Genomic DNA, 12,722 nt, shown 5'->3' on the forward strand with positions numbered 1-12,722 from the left:
GAAGTTTCTAGAACTCCCACGACAGGCCAGGAAAGCAAGAGTAAGATTGGAGCTGGGTCTTACCCTTCCAGACATCAGTTGCCTAGGGGATACTCTAAAATATTACATCAACACCCTGCGAGCTCCAGAAACTCTGAAAAGGCTAATTAAAACTATCTTTGAAGAAGGTCGATCTCCATGGCAGGTTCAGCTGGCAGAGGCCATAGATATGCTAGAAATAGATGCTCAAAATGTGAATTTTGTGAAGTGAACACACAGGTAAAGAAAATATCCTACGAAAGATCTGGAAAGTTTACACCATCATCCCAATCTCTCTGCACTGCACGCCTCCTACACAGTGGGCAAACCACAGCAATATTTTGAGCAAGCACTGACAGTTCAGGCCCGGAAAAAAATGCCTATATGAGACTGCTTGCACTGCCTATCGCAGATTTTAACCAAGCCTGGGCCCGGAAGGACAATTTAGCAGCATGTCGTCTTTGCAGCTATCACCGGGAATCCTGGCTCCACTTGCTGTGCTGCTGTCCTAAACTGGCTAGCGAGCGGCACCAGCTGGTTGTTCCTATCTGCAGGTCTCATGCCCTAGTACGATGTAGAGAAGTCTTAGACCTTTGTTTTTCTGCTAAAACACCCCAAATAGCCGCACAACTAGGGAAATTCATAGAAGCAATCCGGGCAGCCTTGTCACAGAAAAATGAGTCACTAAAACAAAACCAAAACCAGCCGGGCTTCAAGCAACAGAGACTATAACAATACTCTCCACAAAGCTTTATGTACTTGCACTTTACTGCCATTTTTTGATAATCGTTTTTAATGTTTTAAACTTCTCTACAGTTTGTAGCAAGTTGCCTGAGATTTTAACTTTTCTTCTTTTTTTTCTTTTTTCTTCTTTTCTTCATTTTTCTCTTCTTTGAAAGTTTTTTTTGTAAAAATAGTATATTGTAACGATTTTAAGTAATCGAACAATAAAGCTTAATATTCACATTTAAAAGAAGCACTTTCCTCAATGTGTGGACTAGGTGGGGTCAAACTCTAGTTTTAGTATTCAACCCACTAACATTTGAAAGGGGGGGGGGTCTGGAGTAATTTGTCTGCCTCATTGTCATTCTGAGGAACATTTTGGAGCTCTGCACTGCGTCTGAAATAAACCAAACAGGGCGTCCAAACACTGATAGCATCGATGTCATGGACAAAGCTGAGGAACACATTGCAGTCTTGTTGTTTGTTCCTTAGTTATCCACAGCCCTTATGGCCTGGTATGGGCCAACATCAGCTCTGGGATCGGCAGCTAGGACCTGTGTGTCCCTGAGGAAGGAGCATAAGGCAATACCGGTGTCATCAGAGGGTGGAAGGAACATGGTGGGGTCAATTGATATTGGCAGAAGTGCGAATGGTGGCCCCTGCAGCTACAGGCGGCATGAAGAAGCACAGCACTTTGAACGCCTCTTTGTGTTGCAGTGTCGATGATTGCCTGGGAAATTCAGGGCTTGCCAGGACTAGCATCCTCACAATGTGCTCCTAGTAAAGGACCCCATGGGATAGTGGCCTTTAACAGTGCCTGTTTGGCTTCTCACCTAATTTCAAGTAGCAAGCGAGGGTGGAATCCCGCTTGGCCTTCTTTCGCATGGATGCACTTTGGACTTTAACGTATCTGATGACTTTGAGCGAGACAGAGATTTAGCGCAAGTGTGCCCCTGCAATCTGGAGCACTGAGTGACCCCATGACTAGGAGCTGGGGCACTGCTTCAAACTGAACTTTTTTTTGTTCTTTGCGACGTATACCTTTGCTTCTTGCTCACTGATCACCTTCATATTTAACAGACAGAACCCAATTGATCTATAGTGAGGCCTTCTTGGACCCACTTTGGTTCTCTATTTTCGTTTTAAATTTTACATGCTTTAGCATGCTTTGCCTTAGCTATATTATTTTTACATGTTTCATTTCTGAGAAGACGCTGTACATCCTGCTTGTTTTTAGACAGACTTGGCTGTGACACAAGCTGTACACTTTGTTCAAGGCTAAGAACAGAACAAGATATTCTAGTGTGTGTGCTGCCACTCAGAGACAACTCCTAACATCTAGACACATCATTGCCTCAGAGCTGTACCTCCAACACAGTATTTTTATTATATAAACAGTGCACTGTCCCTTTACTGGTCAGAGGAGCACTCCAACTACTACAGTCCTGGAACGAAGGCTGTGTTCAACATGCAGCTCTGCTAACGCTGATCTTCAATCAATAAATCAATCGGCTTGTAAAGCGCAACCACTCACCCGCAAGGGTGTCAAGATTCTAGGGGGGGAGGGAGGCTGCAGATCTGTTGCAAGGCACTGTGGTTCAGTCGAAGAGCCAGATCTTGAGGTCCTTTCTGAAAGTCAATGATGGGGTAAAGATACCTTCAAGGGATTTTAATAGACACGGGAATTTTGAAACCCCTTAAAGGATGAGATCGTGTGGGCTTAGTGATTTGGACCCACTAATGCTGGTTATGCAACAACAAAAATGACATATATTCAAAGCGGTTACTTGTGAGTAATCAGTCAGGAGAGAGAAGAAAAAGAGATTGAAAAACGGGTGTATACAAACAAAGAGTATTTAATCTTTTTTTCAAATCACTGCTGTATCATTCGCTGCGTGAGGATGGACTCTGACATATTGAACTCAGAACTGACTACCTCACTGAAAAAGATTTACAAGAAGGCGTTGCTATACCTTCGAATGTGTAAGGGAATCCTTTAAAATTAACGAGGACCCGTCCCTAAACCCGTGGTTTCAGAAACGACCGACTTAACAGATACCGCCACGGCATTTTTAATCTCTATGGTGCAAACTATTCCATCTACCTGGGACACCTGTTGGCTCCCATAAGGGTACTTCAGCGCAATACAATAATTCTTGAATCGGTATCAGCGCTAGGAAATTGACTATGATCCGGACGCTTGCATGATTGACACAAGCGCCTACATGATTGAGGGTACTCAAGATATGAAATCCATGTCCTGAGGATGGTCTCCTACACGAAAGAATAGAGACCAAAACGTCGACCGTGGCTTTATCTACCATTGAATATTTAATTAATTTTGTGTTAGGTAGAAAAGCTCGAGCAATTGATGTAACAAGGGCTGTGTGGATTAATGGTTTTACCCTTTTACATCTTTGCTGTTTATCTTGTACCCAACTTTTTAACTTGATTTTTAACATATTGTCAGCCCAGGTTAGCGAAACGAACTGGGTTGCACACTTTTCTGGAATTTTTAACCCAACTAGGGAGGACTGTGCCAGTTTTTCAACCCCAATGTCTGAAACGAAGTTACCCTTGGACATCACACTACAAGAGGTTGTTACAGCTATTAATCGGAGTAAAGGAGGAAAGGCACCGGGACCCGATGGGGTCCCGGTTGACCTGTATAAATCCAACCCGACACTTTGGAGCCCACTCCTAACACAGGTGTTTAACGCGTCAGTCCTGGAGAGTACACCACCAACCTGGAGTGAATCCATAATTCTACCCATCTACAAGAAGGGAGATAGAGGAGAGGCCAAGAACTGCCGCCCTATCTCCCTTCTGGATTCCTCCCTTAAGATTATGAGTAGGGTTCTCCTGATGCGGTTGGAGGAATGGGCGGAGGAAAACAAAATTCTGGCCGAGTCCCAATACGGTTTTCGCAAAAGGCCTGGGGACAACAGAGCAGTGCAGTGCATTAATCTTGACCTCCTCATTGGAAAGTATACGAAAGTGAAACAGGGCTCTCTATTTCTCTGTTTCGCTGATCTTTCGAGTGCCTTTGACCTGGTGGACCATAATTTGTTATGGTCCACTTTATTGGGTATGGGAGCTCCCCCAGCAATTATATACTTCCTGGCCAGACTCTACAATAAGTTATCAGCTCAGATTTGTTATGGCCAGGCAGGTGAATGCACTGGGAAAATTAAGGTTAAGTCAGGCATAAGACAAGGCTGTGTGCTGGCCCCCCTGCTTTTTTCCCTTTTTATAAATTCTATCGAGTCCGAACTAAAGAGGGTACAGGCTGACTCTCCGCAGGTTGGTGGCCACCCTGTGCCAGTCCTGCTATATGCCGACGACACGGTTTTACTTTTGCGTACTCCGAATGGGCTCCAAAAATTAATGACCCATTTTTATGATTTCATTAAGGAGAGAAAACTGAAAATCAACAACTCCAAGACATACATTTTGGCCTGTGGTAAACGGATGAAACTTTTAAAGCGGTTCCATTTTAATAATCATAAAATCGAGGTGGTGGACAGATTTTGCTATCTTGGAGTAACTTTTAATAACAAAGGGACTTGGGCACCTGAGATTCTAAACGTGAATGCTAGGATGGCCAAAAGCTCCTCTGGAGTTTTTCGCTTTGCATCTAAGCTAGGTAGTCGCCGCATACCAGACATGTTAAATATCTATAGGCACAGATGTGTTTCTATTGCTCTATATGGTTCTGGTATTTGGGGCTATTGTCAGCACAGGGAACTACAAGTCACCGAGAATTGGTTCCTTAAAAGACTTCTTTGTTTAGCCTCCTCGGCATCCAATGAATTGTGCCATAGCAAGGTGGGCATGAACCATCTAACAGACCTAATGGGAATGAGACCTTTAATTGTCTGGAGGTCAATATGGGTCAAAGATGAGACTGATTTCACTAGGCAGATTATTCTAGATTGCCTTAATTCGGACAATGCCTGCAAGATTCCCTGGCTAAACTACGTTTCATCTTCCTATAGTGATATTTTTAACCTAGACATTGTCAATGACCCCAATAGTGCTGTTACTGTACCTAAAAAGGAACTCAAAGATGTCTTTATTGGGACCAAATCTAACTTACGCAGGGCGAAATGCAGCTCCATGTCAATTCATGTATTTTATTATTCTAATATGTTGGAAGACAGGGGCATGCCTATGTACCTTAAAACTATTACCAAGCAATCGCACCAGTTTGTTCTCACGAGGTTGAGACTTGGTATTGTACATAATCTAGTGGCCTTTCCAGTGATGAAAACGCATAGCCAATCCCCCTGCCCCTGTGATGGCCTATCCAGGCAAAGCACTTTGCACTTTATGCTTATTTGCCCTCTTTATATGCATCTACGTCGTTATTAGAAAATACTCAGTGTATACTACAGCCCAAGCATTGAAACTGTTATTTGCACTTGACTCCATAGATATCTGTTTTTTTACTGCTACCTTTTTACTTAAAGCTGTTTCACATAGGAAAAGTCTGGTGTTTTAATGTCTTTTAAATCCCAATATTGATGAGTTGTTGTCTCCACTGAAATGTTTGTACCATGTGTTTTATATATTGTATGCTTTTGTGATTGTTTTTAATAATCTAATAAAGCTTTGAAATTGAATTGAACTTAAGACCTGATGGCATTGGCATGTCTGCGTTTATATACTTTTGTGAAATTAAATTGCATGCTTACATTTTATTCGGTGCACTTTCATGTTTGATTTTGAGGTTACGTTTTTATTTATGAATGAGTTACACCCCATTCCAGGATTCTGTATTTGTGTGGCTTACACTTCAAAGATGGAGACGTTAGACTGCGGTATTCTTGAAGGAGCAGTGTTGCCACCACTCCTTTTGAAGATTTATTATATGTGTTAGCAGTTGGCTATGCTCGCTTTCTGGAACTTTCTTGTGGTTTTCTTTACTATTATGCTTATTATTATTAACTAGTTGAAATTATGGGAAGATGATAGAAGGATGGTTCACACCTGATGAAAATTGACCGATCTAGAGATGCTGATCACTTAAATCCTAACAAGAAATACATTGCCCTGATTGGTGCTCTTCCCACCACCTTGCTCAAAGAACTACAGCTCGAGTGACTAGGTGTGTCCAACTCCTTTTTCAAAAGGTAAAAAAACATATGGGTATGATGATGGACTAAATTTCTCCACGCGAGATGACATTTTCTGATGGTAGCTCAGGATTTTTCCAAGAACAATGCTCAGATTCTTAAGCTTTCTCCAAACGTACAAATGCACATTGCCCTTGTTGGAACTGGCCCTCTTTGCAGGGTTATCCCCAAACTTTTTGCTTCTCCCTCCCTTATTTTTCCTGACCCGTGGCTGTTGGCAATTGGACTCTGCGCACTTTACCACTGCTGATCAGTGCTAAAGTGCATATGCTCTCTGTGTAAATTGTTATTGGATATACATGATTGGCACATTTGTATCACCAAGAAGTTTCTAGTAAAGTGCACTGGGTGTGCCAGGGCTGGTGATGACAAATGCTACTAGTGGGCCTGCAGGACTGATTGTGCCACCCACATGAGTAGCCCCAAAATGGTGTCTCAGGCCTGCCACCGCAGTGCCTGTGTGCAGTCTGAACTGCCATGTCCTCCTGGTCAGTGTCCCTACTGGCCAGGCCTAACCCTTCCCTTTCTGTGCACATTGGTCAACCCTATGGAAGGCCAAAGGTACCCCCTTGGGCAGGGTGCAGTGTATGTGAAAGGTAGAGCATGTACTGGTGCACGTGACATGCTCTGGTAGTGAATTACAGCCATTATTGTTTTTCACTATTGTAAGGCTATCTTGCTCCATAGGCTATCATGGGGGATGCTGGCTACAGTGGCTACCAGCATATCTTCCCATAGGAACAAGATAGGGCATAAAAGTCTGGTATCCGTGAACTCAGAATTTAACTTTTAGGAAAGGTTGTTTTTAAATCCTGTGTTTGAGAACAGCACTTTTAGAATGTTGCTGTTCTCTTGTCTGACTTTTTTGTGTGCCTTGGCCTGTTTGTGTATTGACTGTCTGGTTTGAGAGTGACAGGGGCGGGGGATTCCCCAGGAGGCTGGCTGAGTCAGCCCTAGGCTTAATGACTGCATTGCAACTTGAGTGGTGGGAGGAGATAGCACCTGGGCCTTAATAGGGCTGTGCCTGCCTTCCACAATGCTGGCTCCACCTCCTTCTGAGCGGCTGCCGACCCTGCCCCTCACTCTGAAAGGAAAGGAGAAGCCAGGAAAAGAAAGTGCTCAAGGAACACCCAGAACTGGTTCAGACCCGGCTCAGGTCCCACTTGCACAAAGAGAAAAAAGACTTTTAGGGGTATAAGTACAGGAACCCTGACAACAGAATATTAGATCATCCTGGAATCAAGAAGGAAACTCTGCCAAGGAGAAAGCTGAAACTGAAGAAGGAAGATTGTCCAGCTGTTGCTATGCTGGATTGCGCTGCTGTTGCTTTGCTGCCAAGGAGAGGAGAAGGACTTTGCTTTGTGCTGTCTCCCCTTGCTTGAAGGAATCTCCAAGGGCCTGAGAAGAGCTGGCTCCCTGTTTTGAAGTCCCAGGAACAAAAGGACTTCATCCCCAGCTTCCCCTGAGCTCTACTGAGAGAGTTCTGTCCTTCCTGGAGTGTGTGGCCCATGTGTGGTGCCTCTGGAAGTTGTTCATGTGCTGGTAATCTGGAAACCAAGCGTTAAAGACTTTGCTACAGAAAAGTTATAGCATCGCTCGCTGCGGAGCGCATCCCCAACAGTGCAAGGAAATTTCCACTGCTACGAAGGCCGAGATAGTCACAGCGCCTGTTGCCGCTGCCAGAGCCGTTGCATCCTTCGTTTGCGGGACGCACCAGACCGGTGCGGGAAGACTACCATCGCTGAGAGTGTAGTCGCAGAGCTGGTCGTCGCTGGGTGAGATCGCGCACCGCTTGCTTGCGGACCGCATCACGTCGCTGCGAACATCGTCGCAGAGCCATTGCATCGAGGAGCTGCGAGAGAGAGATCGCCGCTGGATCGCGCATCATCGCCCCGGACATCGTCGCAGCCCAACGAGATCGGCGCATCGTGCCTTTGCGAGAACAAACTTCCTACGGAACCTACACACCGGAATCCATACAAGTGGCCTTCCTCCCCATACAGACCGGATTCGTCGCAACACGCCCGCTGCTGCAGCTGGGTTGTCGCATCGCCTCCCCAAGGTCTCAGGAGCAACGCATCGCTTGTTTTCCACCGCACCAGCTTCTGCTTTTGGAACTTTGTCGCAGTTAAAGGTACTGTTGGCTAAACGTGACCCAACGGTGAACTTTTCACGCAACTGTGGATTATTTTTATCGCAACCTTAAGAACTCTTTTGCAACCATATTCTTGAACTGTGTATGTTGGATTTTTGTCGTTTTGGTCTTGTGTAGTTTACATTAAATACCTTTATTTTTCTAAACTGTTGTGGAGTAAGTTTGTGGTGCTTTCACTGTGTTACTGTGAGTGTTTGCACAAATACTTTACACATTGCCTTCTGATTAGCCTTGACTGCTCGTGCCAAGCTACCTAGAGGGTGAGCAGGGGTTATCTCAGAGGGTTTCCTCCTTACTGTGACAAGAAGCAAGGGTCCCTATTTGGACAGTGGCACCTACCTCTGCCAACTAGAGACCCCCAGTTCAGCCCTCATCTCTTGTATGTACTTTGCAAATAACGATTACCTAAGATTACCCTATTGGCTAAACTCTAGGGACTAAAAAATGCTGATATAAGTGGCATCTCAGATCTCCAATCGAATGACCATATTTCACTAGGTCTGAAGAGTTTGTCCTGGCTATCAATAAAACATAATATACAATTCAAGACACTTTGCCTGTCTGTCGACATCTTTTGGGCTCAAGTGCCAGCTTTTCTTCATAAACGCTTGAAAAGAGATATCAACTTCAAGACCACTGCATACAATAAATCAATGTTTACTTTATATTCAGAGATACAAACGTGCAAAGGAGGAGGCAATGCATTCACGATCGGTGCAGTTAGACGATGAAATGGGATCCTTCAGTTTCGGAGCAAAATAGAAAAAGTTCTCTTTCTAATCTTAAGCGTAAAACAAGTTTAAGGATGCATTCTCCATTTCACCTAAATATATAGAGAGCAGTTTGTATGTTATGATTAAATCTCCTAGTGCCTTAAGACTGCCCTGTGGTGTTAGTGTGCTTTACAAAGTACTTAACACAACATAACCAATATCTTATTGGATAACATGCACCAAGAAGTAAAATCACTACATTTGGTGACAGCATTTTAACTTTCTGCAGATAGTTGACTGACAAGAAAGTCTACTGTGATGATAGTCAATGCATCTCGCAGGTTTTCTGGAATTGTCCTGAACTGGACAATATGATGCCACACCAGCTCTAAGTGACAGCAATAGTGTTGATAATCACTTGTAACTTTGCCCTCGCTCAAACACTGATAAAATGGAGGACGTTCACCTTCAACGTTTTAGGCAGAGATCTAAAGGCTAGTAAATCTTCATGCTTACTGGGTGGACTCAATGTATTTCGTGTTTTCTGGCCAGTGATGCGGCAGGGTCCGGCTAATTCAGGGTAGCTCCATGATTAGGCCAGAAGCTCCAAGATGGATTTGGTCTAGACTAAGGATCGGAGAGGTGCCAGGTCTAGTTCTGGATTGTAGAGTGATAATGGAAGTCAAAATGGCAACCAATAGCAAGGGCTCATCAGCTGGTTGCGGTCTGTCATCAGAGGTATGGACCTCAGTCAAGGTAGTCCATCATGGATTGGATTATTTTTGCCTCCCTTTCCCATGAATTTTCAATATTGGTAGAGGTCACCTTAAGAGACAGAGCAGAAAAAGGATTGTTTGACAGGAGTTTGCTTTTCTTCAGCTGCAGCCAACAAGCTGAGAGTACCAACGTTTGTAAACACTGGATCAGACTTCAGCTGACTTTGAATAACTTACTAATGCTGGGAGTCTTCTGGCCATAGGCAAAGTACACACCTGGCATCTTTGCTGCAGGTACACACAGCAATCAGTGGTCCTGTAATAAATCACCCTGCAATAAAGGCTGTGGCGGAGTGCTAACAAGTAAGATTAGAATACAACTTTAAAGCAAGGAAGGGGCCCTGGAGGAACATTTATTGTTATTACTAGAGCCAACCAAATTGGCTACATAGTTCCCCTATTGAGTTATGTGCATGTCTGTGGTTACAGTATTTCACTCTTCAGGTCTTACAATTAAGTTTTTTTCATATGTACAGTTTGCAGTCATGGTCTGATGTGTTGCAGTTCCGACTTAACAAAATATTGATTTCTGTTACCTTTTCCTAAGTATATCAATGGATCGGGTAAATTAGTACCCCCAAGTCAGACACTGAGATGGGGAATCCTGTAGACATTTCCCAGAAGGACATGGAAATTTCTAGCCAAATACAGGATTCTAAACACCTATTCACAACATGAAATGACTAATGGTGGGAGGATAACGCTTAGAGTGCATCCTGGTTTTGGCCAAGTAATACAACGTTGCTAACTAGCCTATAAAAATTGGGAAATCATGACCATTCTTATGTAATGTTGACTTACTTCCACTACATGACGGGGTCACAATATTACCTTTACCTTTGTATAGTTCATGTAATGTGTGTCGCCAACCTCTTTAAAAAGACTCTAAGCTTCACAGCAGCTTAATTCTCTTTATTTTTTAAATTAGTTAAGGAGATGACAATATATGCAAAAGTCTAAACAACTAAAGGACTAAAACTGAATATTAATTACAGAATATTTTGTTAAAATAAAACTGATGTTCACATGAAAAAGAGGTCCTACACAGTGCCACCTTCAAGCATACTAAAGGAATTATTCTTTCACCCAGCTAGCTTAACCTCAGAAGAAAATACACCCTATTTGTTCTTTTCATGTGTTCTTAAAAGTCCAGCATCATGGTTATACCAACTAAAAGTCAGAAGGCAACTTTGCAAACCTCATATTGTCAAACATTTTTCAAATATGCTACTGTTGCTGCCTTAGGTCTTTTAGACAATGCCTGCAGAGCATACTGTAATCAATTGGAATGAACTTGCTTCGGAGACTGATTATACCATAAGCTCCATATCAAATTCAATAAACGAGAAAATAATGCACATCTATGTAATCAGGCAACGCGTACTGTGTTGGTTTCTGTGATTTTGGGAAGAACATGGTTATACCAATTATGTTACAGTCTGAACCATCTGTGAGCTTCGGTTAATTTACTGATGCAGTCTGTACTCGCAAACCATACTAGATCAGGTTTTCCTACAGTGGAGGCGAGCTCCCAAAAGAGGCACTTTAAAAAGCCCTTTTATGCAGAAATTCAGAGGTGGGCGTATCAATTTTGTTAACAACACAGATAGAGCACTAATATAGTGGCTTACGATTATTATTTCTTCATGCCTGGCATATAGCAAAGTCCCTCCTGCTCTTTTTCATATATGCCATCTGCATGGATTAGGCAACAAGGAAGTGTGTGAGTCATCATCACCTCCGTGCTTTATGTAGTAAATGTAGTGAAATATATCCCATTCTACACTGCAAAGATTATAATTGTTTTGTGTTGCATTTCCCCAGTACCAATACGCTTTATTGATTGAAGGTATTTTTCCTTTCCAGAGGGGTATCTATCCGGAGGTGAACAATTGTTAATAAAAAGTGCATGCCCCACTAATCCTTTGAGCGGCTACATGAAACTAAGCATTTGTAACAAGGTGCCATGCATACAGAGGCACAACAAGGAAACGGACTGGTGGTTCTGTAATGACGAGGAATCCCTTAATCCTTCCTCACAGGACGAACAGAGTTCTTGGCGATCACTTCCCGAAGATAATCAGTTCGGCCCCTTTAACTGGCAGTATGCCCCGGAGGAAGGTCCCGCCCACCGTGACGTTTCTGGAGGAAGGTCCCGCCCACCGTGACGTTTCTTTCACCGCATTGGATAAGATCCCGGATATCCAGGAGATGGCGTGTGACATCACCGGAGTTGGAGAGAACCTGACGGAGGAATACGTGGAGGCGAACCAGCGAGAAAGCGGAGAGGTGAACGAGAAGCAGACGTATCCAGAGAAGTAGACGCGCTACATTCTGAAGAAGACTAGCCAGGAGGCCAACGGGACTGCGCTGCGCCGTGCCACACTCCCGAGGGAGGAGTGTGGCTCCGACAGGTACGGGACAAGTTTACAAGCTGGGTGGGACGCAGGGGTTTATTCCCGCGCTGATACGGTCCTCTGCTTCTTAGTTATCCCGCATCTACCCAAACCCTTTAAATACCCTTCCTCACCACACCTCACGTATTGCCGGCAAAGCTTGTCACTAAAGGTGTCCCTCACTTCCCCGGTACCCTCTGAACTACAGTACGAGGACGGAAAGTAATTGGTCCTTTTCTTTGTTTTGTTTCTTCCCGGACCTACTGAGAGCGGCCCCTTATGAGAAGCCCCAACCCCGACCAAGACGGACTTTGGTAGAGCAGCCACACCAGCCGGCATCACGAATTCTGCCGAATTTGCCAAGGAAAGACTGACACTAAGGAAAAAAATTGTACATGAAAATAAAACCCACTTTACCCAGACATCGTGTCCAGCCCATTACTGACTCCCCCTTACAGCATTGGAATTAAGTTTTATTTGTTGGCAAAAAACAAGTCTTGGGTTGATGTCCTGCTGCTGAATGAAAATGTGGTTGACTGCTTGTTGTCACAGTCACTGTCAGAAGAGTTTTCCTTCTTTGCTTTATATGTTTCTAGTATAGTTAGATATGGTTCAGCAGAGTGGCAAGGATGCCAGGTGACCTGGTGCAAGGAAGGAAAATGGCCCCTTTGACTTCTCTCTGGGTAGTAAATAAAGCAATCATCAGAGCACAAAGGGCCCCGTGTCACTGCACCAATGTGTGGGTTGTCATCCATGCACCAAAAGCAAGTATAAAGAAATAAAGCGGGCTTTGGGTCACTCTT

At 43.9% G+C, this 12,722-nt stretch overlaps 1 protein-coding gene across 1 annotated transcript in view; it reads right to left on the minus strand.

The window, feature by feature from the left end:
- Positions 1-12,722, minus strand: part of TIMM21 (translocase of inner mitochondrial membrane 21) — a 126,639-nt gene that overhangs the window by 8,884 nt on the left and 105,033 nt on the right. The gene's annotated exons all lie outside the window — the stretch shown is intronic.

The sequence above is a fragment of the Lissotriton vulgaris genome, chromosome 4_1, assembly GCF_964263255.1.
Source record: "Lissotriton vulgaris chromosome 4_1, aLisVul1.2, whole genome shotgun sequence".
Taxonomy (NCBI): Eukaryota; Metazoa; Chordata; class Amphibia; order Caudata; family Salamandridae; genus Lissotriton; species Lissotriton vulgaris.